Source organism: Mesocricetus auratus, unplaced genomic scaffold (assembly GCF_017639785.1).
Source record: "Mesocricetus auratus isolate SY011 unplaced genomic scaffold, BCM_Maur_2.0 Super-Scaffold_100015, whole genome shotgun sequence".
NCBI classification, from domain to species: domain Eukaryota; kingdom Metazoa; phylum Chordata; class Mammalia; order Rodentia; family Cricetidae; genus Mesocricetus; species Mesocricetus auratus.
Genome location: NW_024429198.1, coordinates 15,155,668 through 15,169,473, shown reverse-complemented (window position 1 = coordinate 15,169,473; position 13,806 = coordinate 15,155,668). Strand labels below are relative to the sequence as shown.

Genomic DNA, 13,806 nt, shown 5'->3' with positions numbered 1-13,806 from the left:
CTGTGGCTTTGGAGGCTGTCCTGGAAATAGCTCTTGTAGACCAGGCTGGCCTCGAACTCACAGAGATCCACCTGCCTCTGCCTCCCGAGTGCTGGGATTAAAGGCGTGCGCCACCACCGCCCGGCATGATGTAAACTCTTATACCTGTATAAGATATAAGTTTCCAAGAAATTCTTTTATCCCTGTGTCTAAAGGATGTTTGTAAATACATACCTATGCATATACACACATATACAATTCTTGAACAGCAAATAAATAGAGAACATGAATTTGAGAAAGCAGTGTTTCATGGGAAAGGTTGGAAGGGTGAAAGGCAAGAGGGAAAGTGATATTATAAATTTCAGAACATAAAAGTATAACAGAGATACAATGAAGAATTGGATACCCTTGAGAGTGTTTACTAACTGCTGGACAGATGGGCAATCTTCATTGTTCTCAAATGACAACACAAAAATGACCCAAGGAAATTTAATCTCTTGACATCACCAGATAGTGACCCTATATCATTGAGTATGCTAGGCAGGTATTTTACTACTGACCTACAGCTCCATCACCTATTGAGGCATATTTTAAGTGAATCAAGTTGCTCTTGAAGTAATAGAGGTAAATATCCCTAATTCATGGAGACAAGAGAGGAACTACTAAGCATTGGAGGGAATCCACATCCTTTAGACACAGGGATAAAAGGATTTCTTGGTAAATTGACATGCAATGTGAAAGCAGAGAAGGAGGTACAGAATTTTATTGCAGACATTTCAGCTGTATTAGCTACATGGAAGGATGAACCTGTTAAATAGGTAAATCTGAGCATAGAAGCTATTTGAATGAAGTCTATTAATTCATTTTGGACATGAGAATTTGAGATGTTTATCAGAAACCTGACTTCTGTCAAGAAAAGTACATGAGTAAAGATTAAATTTGAGTAATCTGAGTTTGAGTATATATATACATATATATATATGAAATTTTGGCATATGGTGTCTAAAATTATGTACTTGGGTGAGATCACTATGGGTGTGGGAGTAGACAGAGGAAAACAGGATCTGCTCCAATAATGTGAGAAGAATATAGAAAAGAATATATGGTGATTCAGTTTTGAAGTGCTGGAAACAGTTGTCCCTTGGAGTGAGGGGGCAGATGAATATGACCAGAGATGAACATTTTGACACATTCATGTGTAACTAACTTTTATTTTTTTCTTATAAAGTTACATTAAATATATAATAAAATCTGAAAGTATACTAAAAATAATAGTAATTGCATAGCCAATCAAAATACATCAGATGACAGCAGCTGAAAAGTCTAAACAGGTTATATTTGGGAAAAATTCTAAAAATATCATCTAAGTAACTGCAACTGTATGGAAGCCTAAATCCAGCTCTTATTAGTCATTTCTTGGATTAGACTTCACCTCCAGATGGCTTCTCTTAAAATGTAAACATGTGACTTGAAGTGGATAATGTTAAATAAGTATTCTCAAAAGTATTTTAAAATACAGATGGCTAAAATTATCACAGATGCTCCTGTATTTTCTACGGGATTCACTCTTGAAAAACCATTCATAGTCACTAATACTATAAGTCAAAATGGATTTGATACACCTAGTGCATTGAACATATCATATAACACTGTACAGTACAGTTGTATGTTAAATGAGACTCTGAGAGTTTTTAGTTAATCACCAAAAAAAATTAACTGCCTTTTCTCCTGCTAAACTCATAGTACAATTTTCTAAATAGACTTTGAATAACAAGCACAAATACACTGGTACAGCTATCATTCAATTTTGAATCCTTCTGCTTAGTTCTTATCAGGGGAAAGCAGGTGTATTTTTGAAGAAGTTTCCATTTTTAAGGTAATTTTAGATCTATGACTTTGCCCTAAAATTATCTTCCCATGTTTATAAAGTTTGAAAGTTTTCTTGGCATGAAACATTGGAAGACCATTTCCATTTAAGAAATTGGTTAAGTAACCACTAATGAAAATATCTTGGCTCTTGGGTAGAGTTATTAATCATAGCTCTGTGACTTGAAAGCAAAATGCAATAATTTTTCATTGTGGTTTTCTGTGAATCCAAAATATTGGGATGATTTCCTCCAATTCAAATTTATACAAATACTCATAACTTACCAGTTTTCTGTGATGACATGAAGTAATGGACCATCTTTAAATTAATTCACTAACAGAACCAGAATACAGCACAGTACTCTTCCCCTATACTACTCTGAAGCTGGCATCAAGCATACATGAACTCACTATTCTTTACCTCCCCCATGGCTGTCATCTCTGTTGTAAATCATGATGGAAGAATAAATGCTGTTGTTTTCCGACTGTCATTCATATTTCATAGCTTTCTGTGTAGTGTGAAAGTATTTCATTTTTAGGAAAGATTAATGCCAAACGTGTTTATTCCCTTCAATGAGAAACTCTTAGCTAGATTTAGAGATTGCAGCAAAGAAGACTTTCTTCTTCTGTGTACTTCTGTGCCTATTTTTATGTGTGCATGGGTATGGTCTAGTGGTGATGATGTTGAAAAGTGAGGACAGTATAATATGCTTTGAAAATCATGCAAAGTGTATTTTCCAGTGTATGCCCCTCAATTTTCAAGACTCTTAAGACTGAGGTATGCCTCTGGGTTGATTGTACAGAATTAAGGAGAAATTAGAGATGTAAAATAATCAATTGTCATGTTGGCAATACAGATAATTTGCCTGCTTGCTGATATATTTATGAGCAATTTAACATTATAACACCTCATGGGTAGACTTCTGTCATGAAGATGTGCTTCTATGGGAGTCTATGTATATTTATGTTTAAGTATACATACATAAGAAATAAGTAGCAACATATTTGTATGAATTCAATTTCTTTTAGGGTTTATAGTCATGAAAAAAGCACTCAGGTTTTCCCTGTCCTTTATTATTAAAAGCAAGGAAAACCAATGCTAGCTTAAAAGGCAAAAAAAAGAACAGTTATGAAGGAAAAGAGATAATGTCCATGTTTCTGAGAGAGATGAATCAGTAATGAAATTTGAATGAACAGTTGTGTTCTCACAAGAAAATACACTTAGTTGAGTTACCTACTGTGGGCAAATTTAGTCATTCATCTGCAGTGATTGTGCATAAAGCCCCAAGAACTCCCACAGTAAGGTGTCCTATAGTAACTTGCAAATATAGAGAACACAGAAGGAAGCTCAACATTATCTGGATGTGGTGACACGACCTACATGCATGTTAGGGATAATGGGCAACGTAGCTCACTGCAAATCAAACAGCTCCATGATTTGTCATTAACCTAAGTGAGCTTGTGCTCCACTGAAGCGGCCCTCTAAATGAATAGGTCAGTGTCTGTTTAAAAGCTCAGAGATTTGCTAATGGTCCAAGGACTTAAGAATCTATTAAAGCAGACTGCCTGAGCATGTACAAAATTGAAGGCAGCTTTAGATAGCCAGCATGCGTTGATTCGCTGAATAATGCTCCTTGGAAGCAGTTGTGAACCAGGAAGACTAGTTGCTCCAGTATCCTTCATAAATGGGTAGAAGTGTCAATTTGAAAAGAAGAGAAAGGACTGTGTCAAGAGATACTCCACAAGAGGAATTAAGTTTCCACTCAAAGCTGACTTTCATAATGCAATTAATGCCATTAGAGAGAATGGAGTTCTGAACACTGCTCAAATTAAGGCAGTGCAGTTTGAAGCAGCAGTAATTGAGGAAGAATTAGCAATTCCCTCTAAGGAGAGCTACTGAATTAAACTTTGGGAGAACTTAGGGTTAAACCTTTTAATAGCTTCTTCAGGTACTCTGGACGAGACATAGACTCAAGGCCATGTGTGAATGCAGATTCTCTTCTGTACGATTCAGATAACAAGATGGAACTTTGCAGCCAAACAGGCAAACCTTTTCCAACCCCCTTCTACCGTTTTAGTGTTTCCAGGTGATTCTCTTTTAATTGTAGAAAACAATGGTGCATTAGATAGTAAAATAGTATTAGATTTTGAGTTTTACATTTTCGAATTTTCTAATGCTCTTATATCTAGCATTCAAATTGCATCATCTTCGGTTCAATAATTAAGAGGAGGACATAGCGTCTGTAGTAAATAAAAACATACACATGGTAATTATGAATGCATTTGTTATATTCATATAAGCATCTTAACCAAAATTTTCACACCTCACTCTTCTTTGCATGCTATCTAAATTGTTCAAAAAGTTTATATGTTTAGGTAAATTTATGTGCTTATATTGATTCCTTCCATATTCATTTACCACATTTATTGAGGGCCTTTGGGTACCAGACACAATTGTCATGAACTCCTCTTATAGAGCTTCCTTTTTAGTTCACAACAAATTAGAAAAGCTTTCTAGTATATAGTGGTGCTGCTTTAGGAAACCTATCATAAGCTGATTTTTTAAATTTATCTATAGTATGCCTAACTTACTAGTCAGCATACCTTAGCTACACACTACTCTGCAGAGTATTGGTCACTTACTCTTATGATGGCATAGAGGAATAGAAGTTGTGAATTCCTGTTCAACTCTAGAATTACAGGTATGTGACATTGCATATGCTTAGCATTAGAAAATCTCGAGATTTATTAAAATTATTAATGCAATGCATCTTAAATTATGGATAATTTATAATGCAATGGCATAATGCAATGAAATAATTAATATTCTTCTGTCCCAATTAAGAAAAATTGAAGATGGAAAAATGTCATGGTTCTCATTGGAAATAAAATATAATTTATAGGCAATAGCTAATGATATCACTCAGAAATCATGACAAGCCAATTTTCCTTGAAAAAAAGTGTTAGCTCAACGAGAATGAGGGCTTTTTAGAAAGAAAGGCTTGACTAATACATAAAAAGTGGAAGTAATTAATTCTCAACTGAAGGTAGTTCTTTTATGATAATATAGGTGGTTTTACCCTTGGACACTCTGCTACAAGTTATGTTAGAAGGAGGATAAAAAGCAGAAGTTTTATCTGAAAACAATGTGGTTGTAATTGTACAATCTAGATCTGAAAGGAGAGTGACTAAGATAAAGGCGACTGTCAATACGGGACATGAGATGTATTTGGCTTGAAAGTTTACCTATTCCAAACTTGGATATGATGAAGTCATCAAAAGAAACATATATTTGAACAATCAGGAGACAGAAAAGTCTCAGAAGTTATCATAACGTTCTAACCTCTTCAGACTAGCTCTGGCTCTGCATTATGTTTGAGTTATAAACATTTCTCAAAGGATATGTATCAAAGGCTTAGTTTCCATCTTGTAAACATTATTGGGAAAGGGTAAAGCCTTTAGCTTGTAGAGTCATTAGAGGAATGTGAAGTCACTGGGAACATGTACTTGAAGGCATTTCAAAGTACCCTCTTCCTCTCTGCTTCTTTGACGTTGCAGAGTACTATGTCTGCTCGGCAATTTATTGCATGTCATGATGTATCACCTGAACAGGAACCCAAAATTACCAGAAGCAAGTGACCACAAACTGCAATAACAAAGCCATGAGCCAACATAACCTCCCTAAAGTTGTTCATTTCAATTATTTTGTCAGAGCTATGGAAAGCTGATGAATACATTGTGTTATTCACCAAGATGAACATGATTACATAAAAAGAGTAGTCTAATTAGACTATGGCAAGGACAAAATAGAAATCAGGAATTTAGTTTTGAACAAATTGTGCTTAAAACGACTATTAAATATTCAAGTGGAACTGTGAATTACACATCATATGATGGCAGTCTTACATGCAATAAAAGAATTGGAAATGAAGACAATTTTGAAAACTGACAGATAGTATTAAAACCAATGTTACTGAGAAGGCTTACATATCTATTGATATATAGATGGCCTATAACGTTCTATAACTTGGTTCCAGGATACCCAAGAAAATACTAGCTTGAAGTCTAAAGTAAAAGACACTTGAATAGAGGAAAAATACAAAATTGTAACAAAATCAAAAGCATGTGAAAGTGTTTTCGTTTAAAAGTTATTCAAGTGTCAGATTTGTGTGGTTTTTCTTTCTCATGCTTCATAATCTAATTTCCAATAACTTAGCACTAAAATCCACTTGCTTAGGCCAGTGTCTCTGAGGTTTAATCCTATGTTTGGAGGTATCATGTCTTAGTATTTGCTTTCAGAAAGTTACCCTTGTCTTCCAACAATGTTCCTGCTTGTAAGTGGCAAACCTGTAGGATGAAGCAGGCCACATACATAAATGATCCTCACTCTTATTTTATTCAGTGTTCTTACTACACAAAGTAGGAATACAAAGTTCTTGTTAAATAACAGTATACAATATTGAATGTATTAGAGAAGAAATAGCCCATTCATGCCCATTAACATTTCACACTATCAGTTTCAGCATTCCAAGTATGCATACTAGAACACATGATGCTACAATACAGGAAATAATTCTATTAGCATCTGTCTAATTCTGAAGGTCCAATCCTTCTCATGGACAGGTTAGCGCTTATGCTCGAATCTGATCGTGCAAACTAAAATTTATCCATGAGAAGCTATTGCTGATTTCAAAAAATTTATCCAAGCCTTTCCCTATTTGTTTAACTAACATATAACTTAGAGCCTGCCAAAAGCTTATGCTTCACTCTCTACTTCATATCCTTTTGCCGGTAATTAAGGAAGAGAGGAATCTGAGTTAAATCTTACTTTAAAATCTGCCAGCAATCACATCCCTTGCAGGAATGGCAACCCTTCATGGAAATATTGATTCACAAAGTCCCAGAAGAATGTTTCATTGTAGATATGTTTAAGGACAGAGATGCATTCTGAGAAATGAACCTTTAGGGAATGTTACCACTGTACAAGCACGGTTAAGTATATTTACAGAAAACTAGATAGCATGTGTCAAGTAAATATCAGACTGATTCTTCTGATGAAATAAAGAGACACAAGAACCATAAATTACAGGAGGTTGCCACCAGGATACTGCAACGCAGCCTTCAAAGAAAACACTTCTAAAGTAAAACAACTATGCTATAAAATAGCAATTAATTGTATAATCCAGTAACAAATATTTATCATTATCAAACATTACACAGAAAATATTTATTTTTATATGTACTAGAAAAACAATAGCATTTTTACATCGGCAATACCGCAAACAGTACAAACCTATTACAGTAACAAGGCTATGATAACTATCTCTCTAGGCACCAGTAAATTTTGAGCTCCATTACAATCTACTGGACCATCAATGCATGAAAGATCTCTGACTGACTATAATGCCATTAGCAGTGCCTGTGACTACATTTTTATTGTTACTTATATCATTCTTATAAGTCTTCTCAGAAGTAATTACAACTTACAACTAAATAAATTTTTTTCAGTTTTACATAAATGGCACTTTCCATTTTTCGACACTTGCTAATTTTATGTACTTTTTAAAACACATGTGTTGTGTGCAAAACTGAGATAACAGAATATTTTACTTCCATGATGAAAGTAGATATTATTAAGTAAATTCTGTAATATCAGATAAAATTCTGCCTTTAATTTAAATACTATAGTCTTGCCTACATTTTATTTGATATCTATGTATTGTTTCTTTGATTCACTTTTATTTAAACTAAAAGAATCTTTTTTTACATACCAATTCCAGTTCCCTCTCCATCTGTCCTCCCACTACCACTACCAGCCCCCAACTTACCCCCCCATTCACTCCTCAGAAGGTGAGGCCTCCTATGGGGATCATCAAAGTAGGTCACATCATTTGGGCAGGATGTAGGCCATGCCTGGTGTATCTAGGCTGAGTGAGTATCCCTCAACAGTGCATGGGCTCCCACTGGTTCCACTGCTAGTGTTCCCATAGACTTCTCAAGCCCCGTAACTGACAGCCACTTTCAGGGGGCCTGGCTCTAACTTTTAACCTTCCTTCTCAGATATTTCTTAGATTATTTATTTCAGCTCTTCATTTGTCCAAATAACCATTAATCAAATAACATCACAATCATTTTTGACTCTATCTACATTCTCTGATTCTTTTTGTAGAATTTATTTTATTTCCTTTCACATTGTGTGTGTATATGAGTCTGTGTGTGTGTGTCTGTGTGAGTGTGTCAAGGTAGGTTTGTGCTTGAGTAAAATGTCCATAAATGCTAAAAGAGTTTCGTTGAACTGCTGGAGCTGGTGTTGGCAGGGATTTGTGAGTTTCTCAGTGTAGATGCAGGGACCTGAACTTCAACCCTCTGCAAGAGCAGTAAGCAATGTTAATTGTTAGCAATCTCAGTAGTCTGACTCTGTATTAGTAGTTTCCCTTTTTTATATTTTTATTCATTTTACATACCAAACACAGCTCCCCTTCTGTCCCCTTCTTTCTTTCCTCCTTCCATCCCGTAAGCCCACCCCCAGCCACGACTCAGACAGTTTAAGGCCTCCCATGGGAAGTCAACAAAGCCTGGTACATTCAGATGAGGCTAGACCAAGTTCCCAGCCCCATGGAGGCTGAGCAGCATAAGTAGTTTCCCTTTTTAAAACCTAAGTCTTCTTTACAATTATTGGTTTTTCCTTCATGCCATTGACCATATGCGTGTATTAACTGAGTTCTTACTAAAATGAATTCAATTATTTTGCATTTATTTAGTGTGTAAGGTATGTGTGTGCGTTTGTGTGTGTGTGTGCATATGTGTGTGTGTGTGTATAGGAATTTTGTGCATAAGAGAACCTCTTTTTTTTTTTTTTTGGTTTCACGAGACAGGGTTTTTCTGTATTGTTTTGGAGGCTGTTAGTCCAGCCCAGCCTCGAATTCACAGAGATCCGCCTGCCTCTGCCTCCCAAGTGCTGGGATTAAAGGCATGCGCCACTACCGCCCAGGTGAGAACCACTTTCAAGAGTTGGTTTTTTTCTTCCATGATGTTGGCCCTGATGATTGAATTCAGGACACTAGATTTAATGGCAGATGTCGTTAGGCACCAACCCATCTCAATGGCATATGTAAGTAGCCTAAGGGCAGTGTCATCTCCATTGTGATAACTATATCCAGTTACTAATAAACCCTGACAAACACATTTTATCATCTACTGTGGTGGGTCTTATAGTTAGTTGCAGCCTAGGCTTCTGCAGTTGAATTTTAAAAAAGGACATGCAAATTAATGAGAATTATCAGTGGAATAATAACACACCCTGTTGACTAGTACAAGAAACCCATACTCAAGAAGAAAAAGATTTTGCTCCCAGATGCCTAGAGACTAATACTTTGGATTCTGTTTCAAGTCTTAGCTCAATCTCCAGTATGTTATCAGTCAGTAAATAAGTCAGGATTTTATCTCTATGCATAGGAAACAATTTTGTATATTATAATGTTTCCAAAAAAAAGAAAACAGAGCTAATAGACCCATTAATTATATCAAACATTGAAGGTGTTATCAGGCATAACCAAAACTAACCTCTCCTCTAACACTGGCTACTTAGATGGAAATGAAAAAAATACCATGCATCTTTTAGCCACTTGAGTACATCCATTATACCTTGATGTGTAAGCCCTCTCTTTTCCTAATAAGTGTCTGTGCACAGCCTTAAGCCTCACCTCTCATTACAACTTGAACACATACGTGCAAGAAAAGTATATGTTTTAAGAATGATTTTGCAGTGTATATTAATTCATCCTGTTATCATAGGTAATGAGAACTCATTTATAAATCAGACAGATATTTACAGAACAAAGGTTGCAAATGAAATTCAATAGCAAAGAAAATAATTGATAGAAAATAACGATTTAATTCAACCCTCAGATTGTAAACACTATGTGTTAGTCCTGTGTACAAACCTGGATAAAACTAAATGTGTAGCCTAATGTGCACGTGCTCTGGTTTTGATATGTTAGGGTGCAATTATTAAATGTCATGATAAGATGTAATGAATGGATAATCGAGTTCTTAGAACATGTTCCAAGGATATGACAAAAGAGAATCCTGCCGGGCGTTGGTGGCACATGCCTTTAATCCCAGCACTCGGGAGGCAGATCTCTGTGAGTTCGAGGCTGGGCTGGACTGACAGCCTCCAAAACAATACAGAGAAACCCTGTCTCGTAAAACCAAAAAAAAAAAAAAAAAAAGAAAAGAAAAAAAAGGAGAATCATATCAAGTACACCTTATTTTTTTACTTAATTTTTCATTAAGTACAGTTTTCACTAAGTATAATAAAATTTTATTTATTCCATATTACTATCTTATTCCTTATTATCATGTACTACTTTAACCCTGAGGAATCACTATGACGCTCAACACAAACTGCATTGCACATATTCTCACACATTTCTCCTGAACAGTGTGCTTATGATATATCAGCCCTTCTGCCTAGCAATTTAGGAAAAATGCATTTGACTGAACACCAAAATGCAAAAGTGTTTTTAACAGTTATCACCCTATAAAATGTTGATTATCACCTATCAGTAAATAAATGAAAGTGCCAGGTAAAATCGATCAAATTTCTACCCTTGCATAATGGAATAATTTATTTTTTAATGTTAATTGCATTTATTCAGAAAAGTCAATATTCTAAAGCAGGATGGATGAACTATTTCTACTTAGGTTTTACTATAAAAAGGTTATCACTGGTATTATATTATCAACTAAATGCTGTCCATTAATCTTGTACTGATAATATGTGCTACAATCACATTTTAAAGGCAATGATTTATTCAAAGATAGACCCCATACTGTCTTACCTTACATGAGACCTATGTAGTCACATTTTCCTTTGGAAATATGTAGATATTTGTATCAAGAAGTAATAATAGGTCATTATATTACCCAAGGTTTTAGAACTAGCATTTTTTTCAAGAAAATATGATCCACTTGTAAAAAGAAATATCACCCTGAAACTCACAGACATATCCTTAGATTTAATAAATTGATATCTATATGGCACGGATATTGAAAGAAAGTGACACTTCAAATTACACCTAAATGCAGTTAAACAAAATACCTGCCAATTTAATTCATTAGCTATTAGTCTAGCAAACCTGAAGCCATAGTTGATTGTTCTCAACCTATATCACTAACTGTTCTAAGAAATACAACCTGCCACAATTCCAAATATCAAAAATCTCAATATAAGTAGATAAGCATAGTGTCCTAGAATTCAGAAGTAAGTCTGTCAAATGAAGCATTAGTCTGAATTTTTTTTTTTTGCTTTCCGATAAGCTAAGTACCATTTTTGGTACAATAAGAACTTAACACACGTGTAACAAATGGCAATCATCCCTTCTAACTGAGCTCTTCAGTTGTGTGGATGTTGTCTGAAATGATCACATCACTAAACAGATCAGTGGAAGGAAACACTTGACTTAACACTCCTCTGACTGTGTGGAAAGAGCACACTGCAGTAGAAGTTAAGGATACAGCAACCAGGGTTAGAGAACCACAGCAGAGACAGTAAAATTGCTCCCTTTTCTCTTAGTAAGAAGTTCAGTTGCAGGTTCATGGTTGAAGTTGATTTTGAAGGAAGTCTTGTTAATAAATAAAAATATATTCTTTAATGGGAATTCAAGTTAATTATGAATCTTTTTACTCCCAGTGTTTCCTCAGCAGGTGGAGAAAACCCTTGTCTTGTTGCTGAGTAAGCAGCTTGTGCCAGTTAGTTAAATGGAAGCTTCGACTTTAAGTATGGGTCTGCACTGGAGCCCTCCAAAACAATGTGTCAATCAATTGCCTAAGGCTAGGAGAGAATGCTTCCAATTCTGGAGGCATGTTATGTGAGAATGAAAGGAGATATTTAAGCATTTAACCATTCCTTTCCCCCAACAACACTATCAGAAAGTTAAAATATTTTAAATTGCATAGCCTAATGTAGCAATAAATCGTGCTACTGTCATGTAATGAGGTTCAGTGCTCATGGATGGCTTGTGTCTAAATAATACTTTATAAATTTCACATCAGATCAACTATGTTGTAAAGATCAATGAACACATACTTCTTTAGATTTTCCACCGTTATGTCATCTCTAGAGTAATTTAAACTGTGCACACGTATTCTGAATATACTTCATTTAAATCTCCCAAAGTATGTAAAGTGATTTTTCCAGCTGAGATGTTCGTGAATGAGCTTCAAAATACTTGATCAGAAACAGGAAATCATGGAATGGTTACAGAATCTTCCAAAAGTATGTCAGTTGCCTCACTGCCAGAGAGTACAAAGAAATGTATCTGTTAAGAGGTATCTTAAAACCCCAAGTACCGAGGTTCTGAAGTCACCATGATCTCAATATAAGAAGAGGAAATGAACCGATGGTGCTAAAATAATATTTATAAAAATGCCAACGATAGCCTTGAAAGACTCGTTCGCTTCTATGCTCTCTAACTCATATACATCTTGTGACGTTTTAGTAATATCAAATAATGCCTTTGAAAAAAATTTTCCAGATCATAACATAGAACCCTTAGCTGTTGTAGTAATTGCCCCAAGTGAGTTTTATGTTTGGAAAATCAGGTGCCTATACACTGAGAGATCCACTCAGAAATATTAAATCGTTTCACTCATGTAATTTAAATGACAATGTTTCCAAATTCCTGTCAATGAAACAGTGAAGGGAATTGGAGTTTATAAATGAAAGCAATATTTTTGCTTAAAGCCATACTCAGAGCATTTACAAAATAACCAGTTGAACACCCATAGCTTACCCACTTACTTTCATTTGAAAATTAAGCCAAGCTGAGATGCAGCGGTGGTGAACGCGTCCCTCTCTCCCTTCCCTCTCTAACACAGCTTCTGGCTGTGCTGAAGACTACAGACTTGTTTAGAACTTGCAGAAGTTTCATAAAGCAAAACCACTCTCAAGCTTCTGATTCGGATGCCAGGTTGGTGAATAGCAGTTTCTAGCTTCGACTAGCCCAGCATCACTTTATTAATCATGCACGCGTCTCTGTGTGTGTTCCCTGAAGCGATCACGCACAGGAAATCCAATCTCAGTTAGAAAAGGAGCCTTACCTGATGGCTGAGAGCAGATGCAGCTGCAGGAACAGCCACTGGAAGGGCAGCAGCGGGATGCAACAACGCAGCCTTGCTCCAAGGTGCGACTTCTCCCTCTGCCTCTATCTCTCTTCCCTTTTGTAAATCACTGTAGCAAGCCACGAACGCGCATTTTGTCCCCTTTAATTCGCAGAAGGTTCCCAGGCCAGGCAGCCAGCAGACACCACTTTGTTCCTGGAAGAGGCAGCTTCTCTTCTCAGAAACACTTGGACCCTCTCTGTGGCTCCCTCCACATTTACCCTTCAGATCAATAATGCTCGCCGGTCTGGGGGGGTGGTGGTGAGGAGACTCAGCTGCAGTGGCTAGCCACAAGCCAATGGGGGCTCAGAATTCCTTCCCTGTCATTTCCCCGCCCTCAAAACAAAGCCCAGCGTGTACATTTCTGAGTTGTGAAAAGTAATTGAATCCTACATTTGAAATGCATCTTGTTTGTTCTTTTCCCACTAGCTTTCATTGTAGAATCCTTGCAATAAGTGAAAGGCGGCTGAACCTCCCTCCCAAGGAGCTGGGCAGAGTGGGACAGTTAGCCGAAAACAAAGTGGATAAGCACCTGGCTTAGACTTGTCACTGAGCTTTGAAAAGGTTTCCTTTTGTGGCAGATCAGAGACGAAATGTTTATGCTCCTGTCCTCACTCTCCCAGGGAGTTTGACTCTATTTTGAGGAACAAACAAAAAACTCCATACACTCCGGAGTTGTCTCATTCCTTACACGTTAAACGACCATCAGGCAATTGCTGTTAATCCTTAGTAGTTAGGGAATTTCTTACCATCCAGACACCTGTTTCTATACTGCTTTACCACTACCCATATAGTATG

General features: G+C 36.3%; 1 protein-coding gene across 2 annotated transcripts in view; it reads right to left on the bottom strand.

Annotated features, from left to right (window-relative positions):
• The window catches only part of Cdh12 (cadherin 12), a 937,606-nt gene extending 924,359 nt beyond the window's left edge, over positions 1-13,247 (bottom strand). For both annotated transcript variants that reach the window (XM_040757653.1, XM_040757654.1), the window contains exon 1: positions 12,949-13,247. The gene's annotated coding sequence lies outside the window, so the exon portion shown is untranslated. The remainder of the gene's footprint in view (positions 1-12,948) is intronic.
• Between the last annotated feature and the right edge of the window lie 559 nt (positions 13,248-13,806).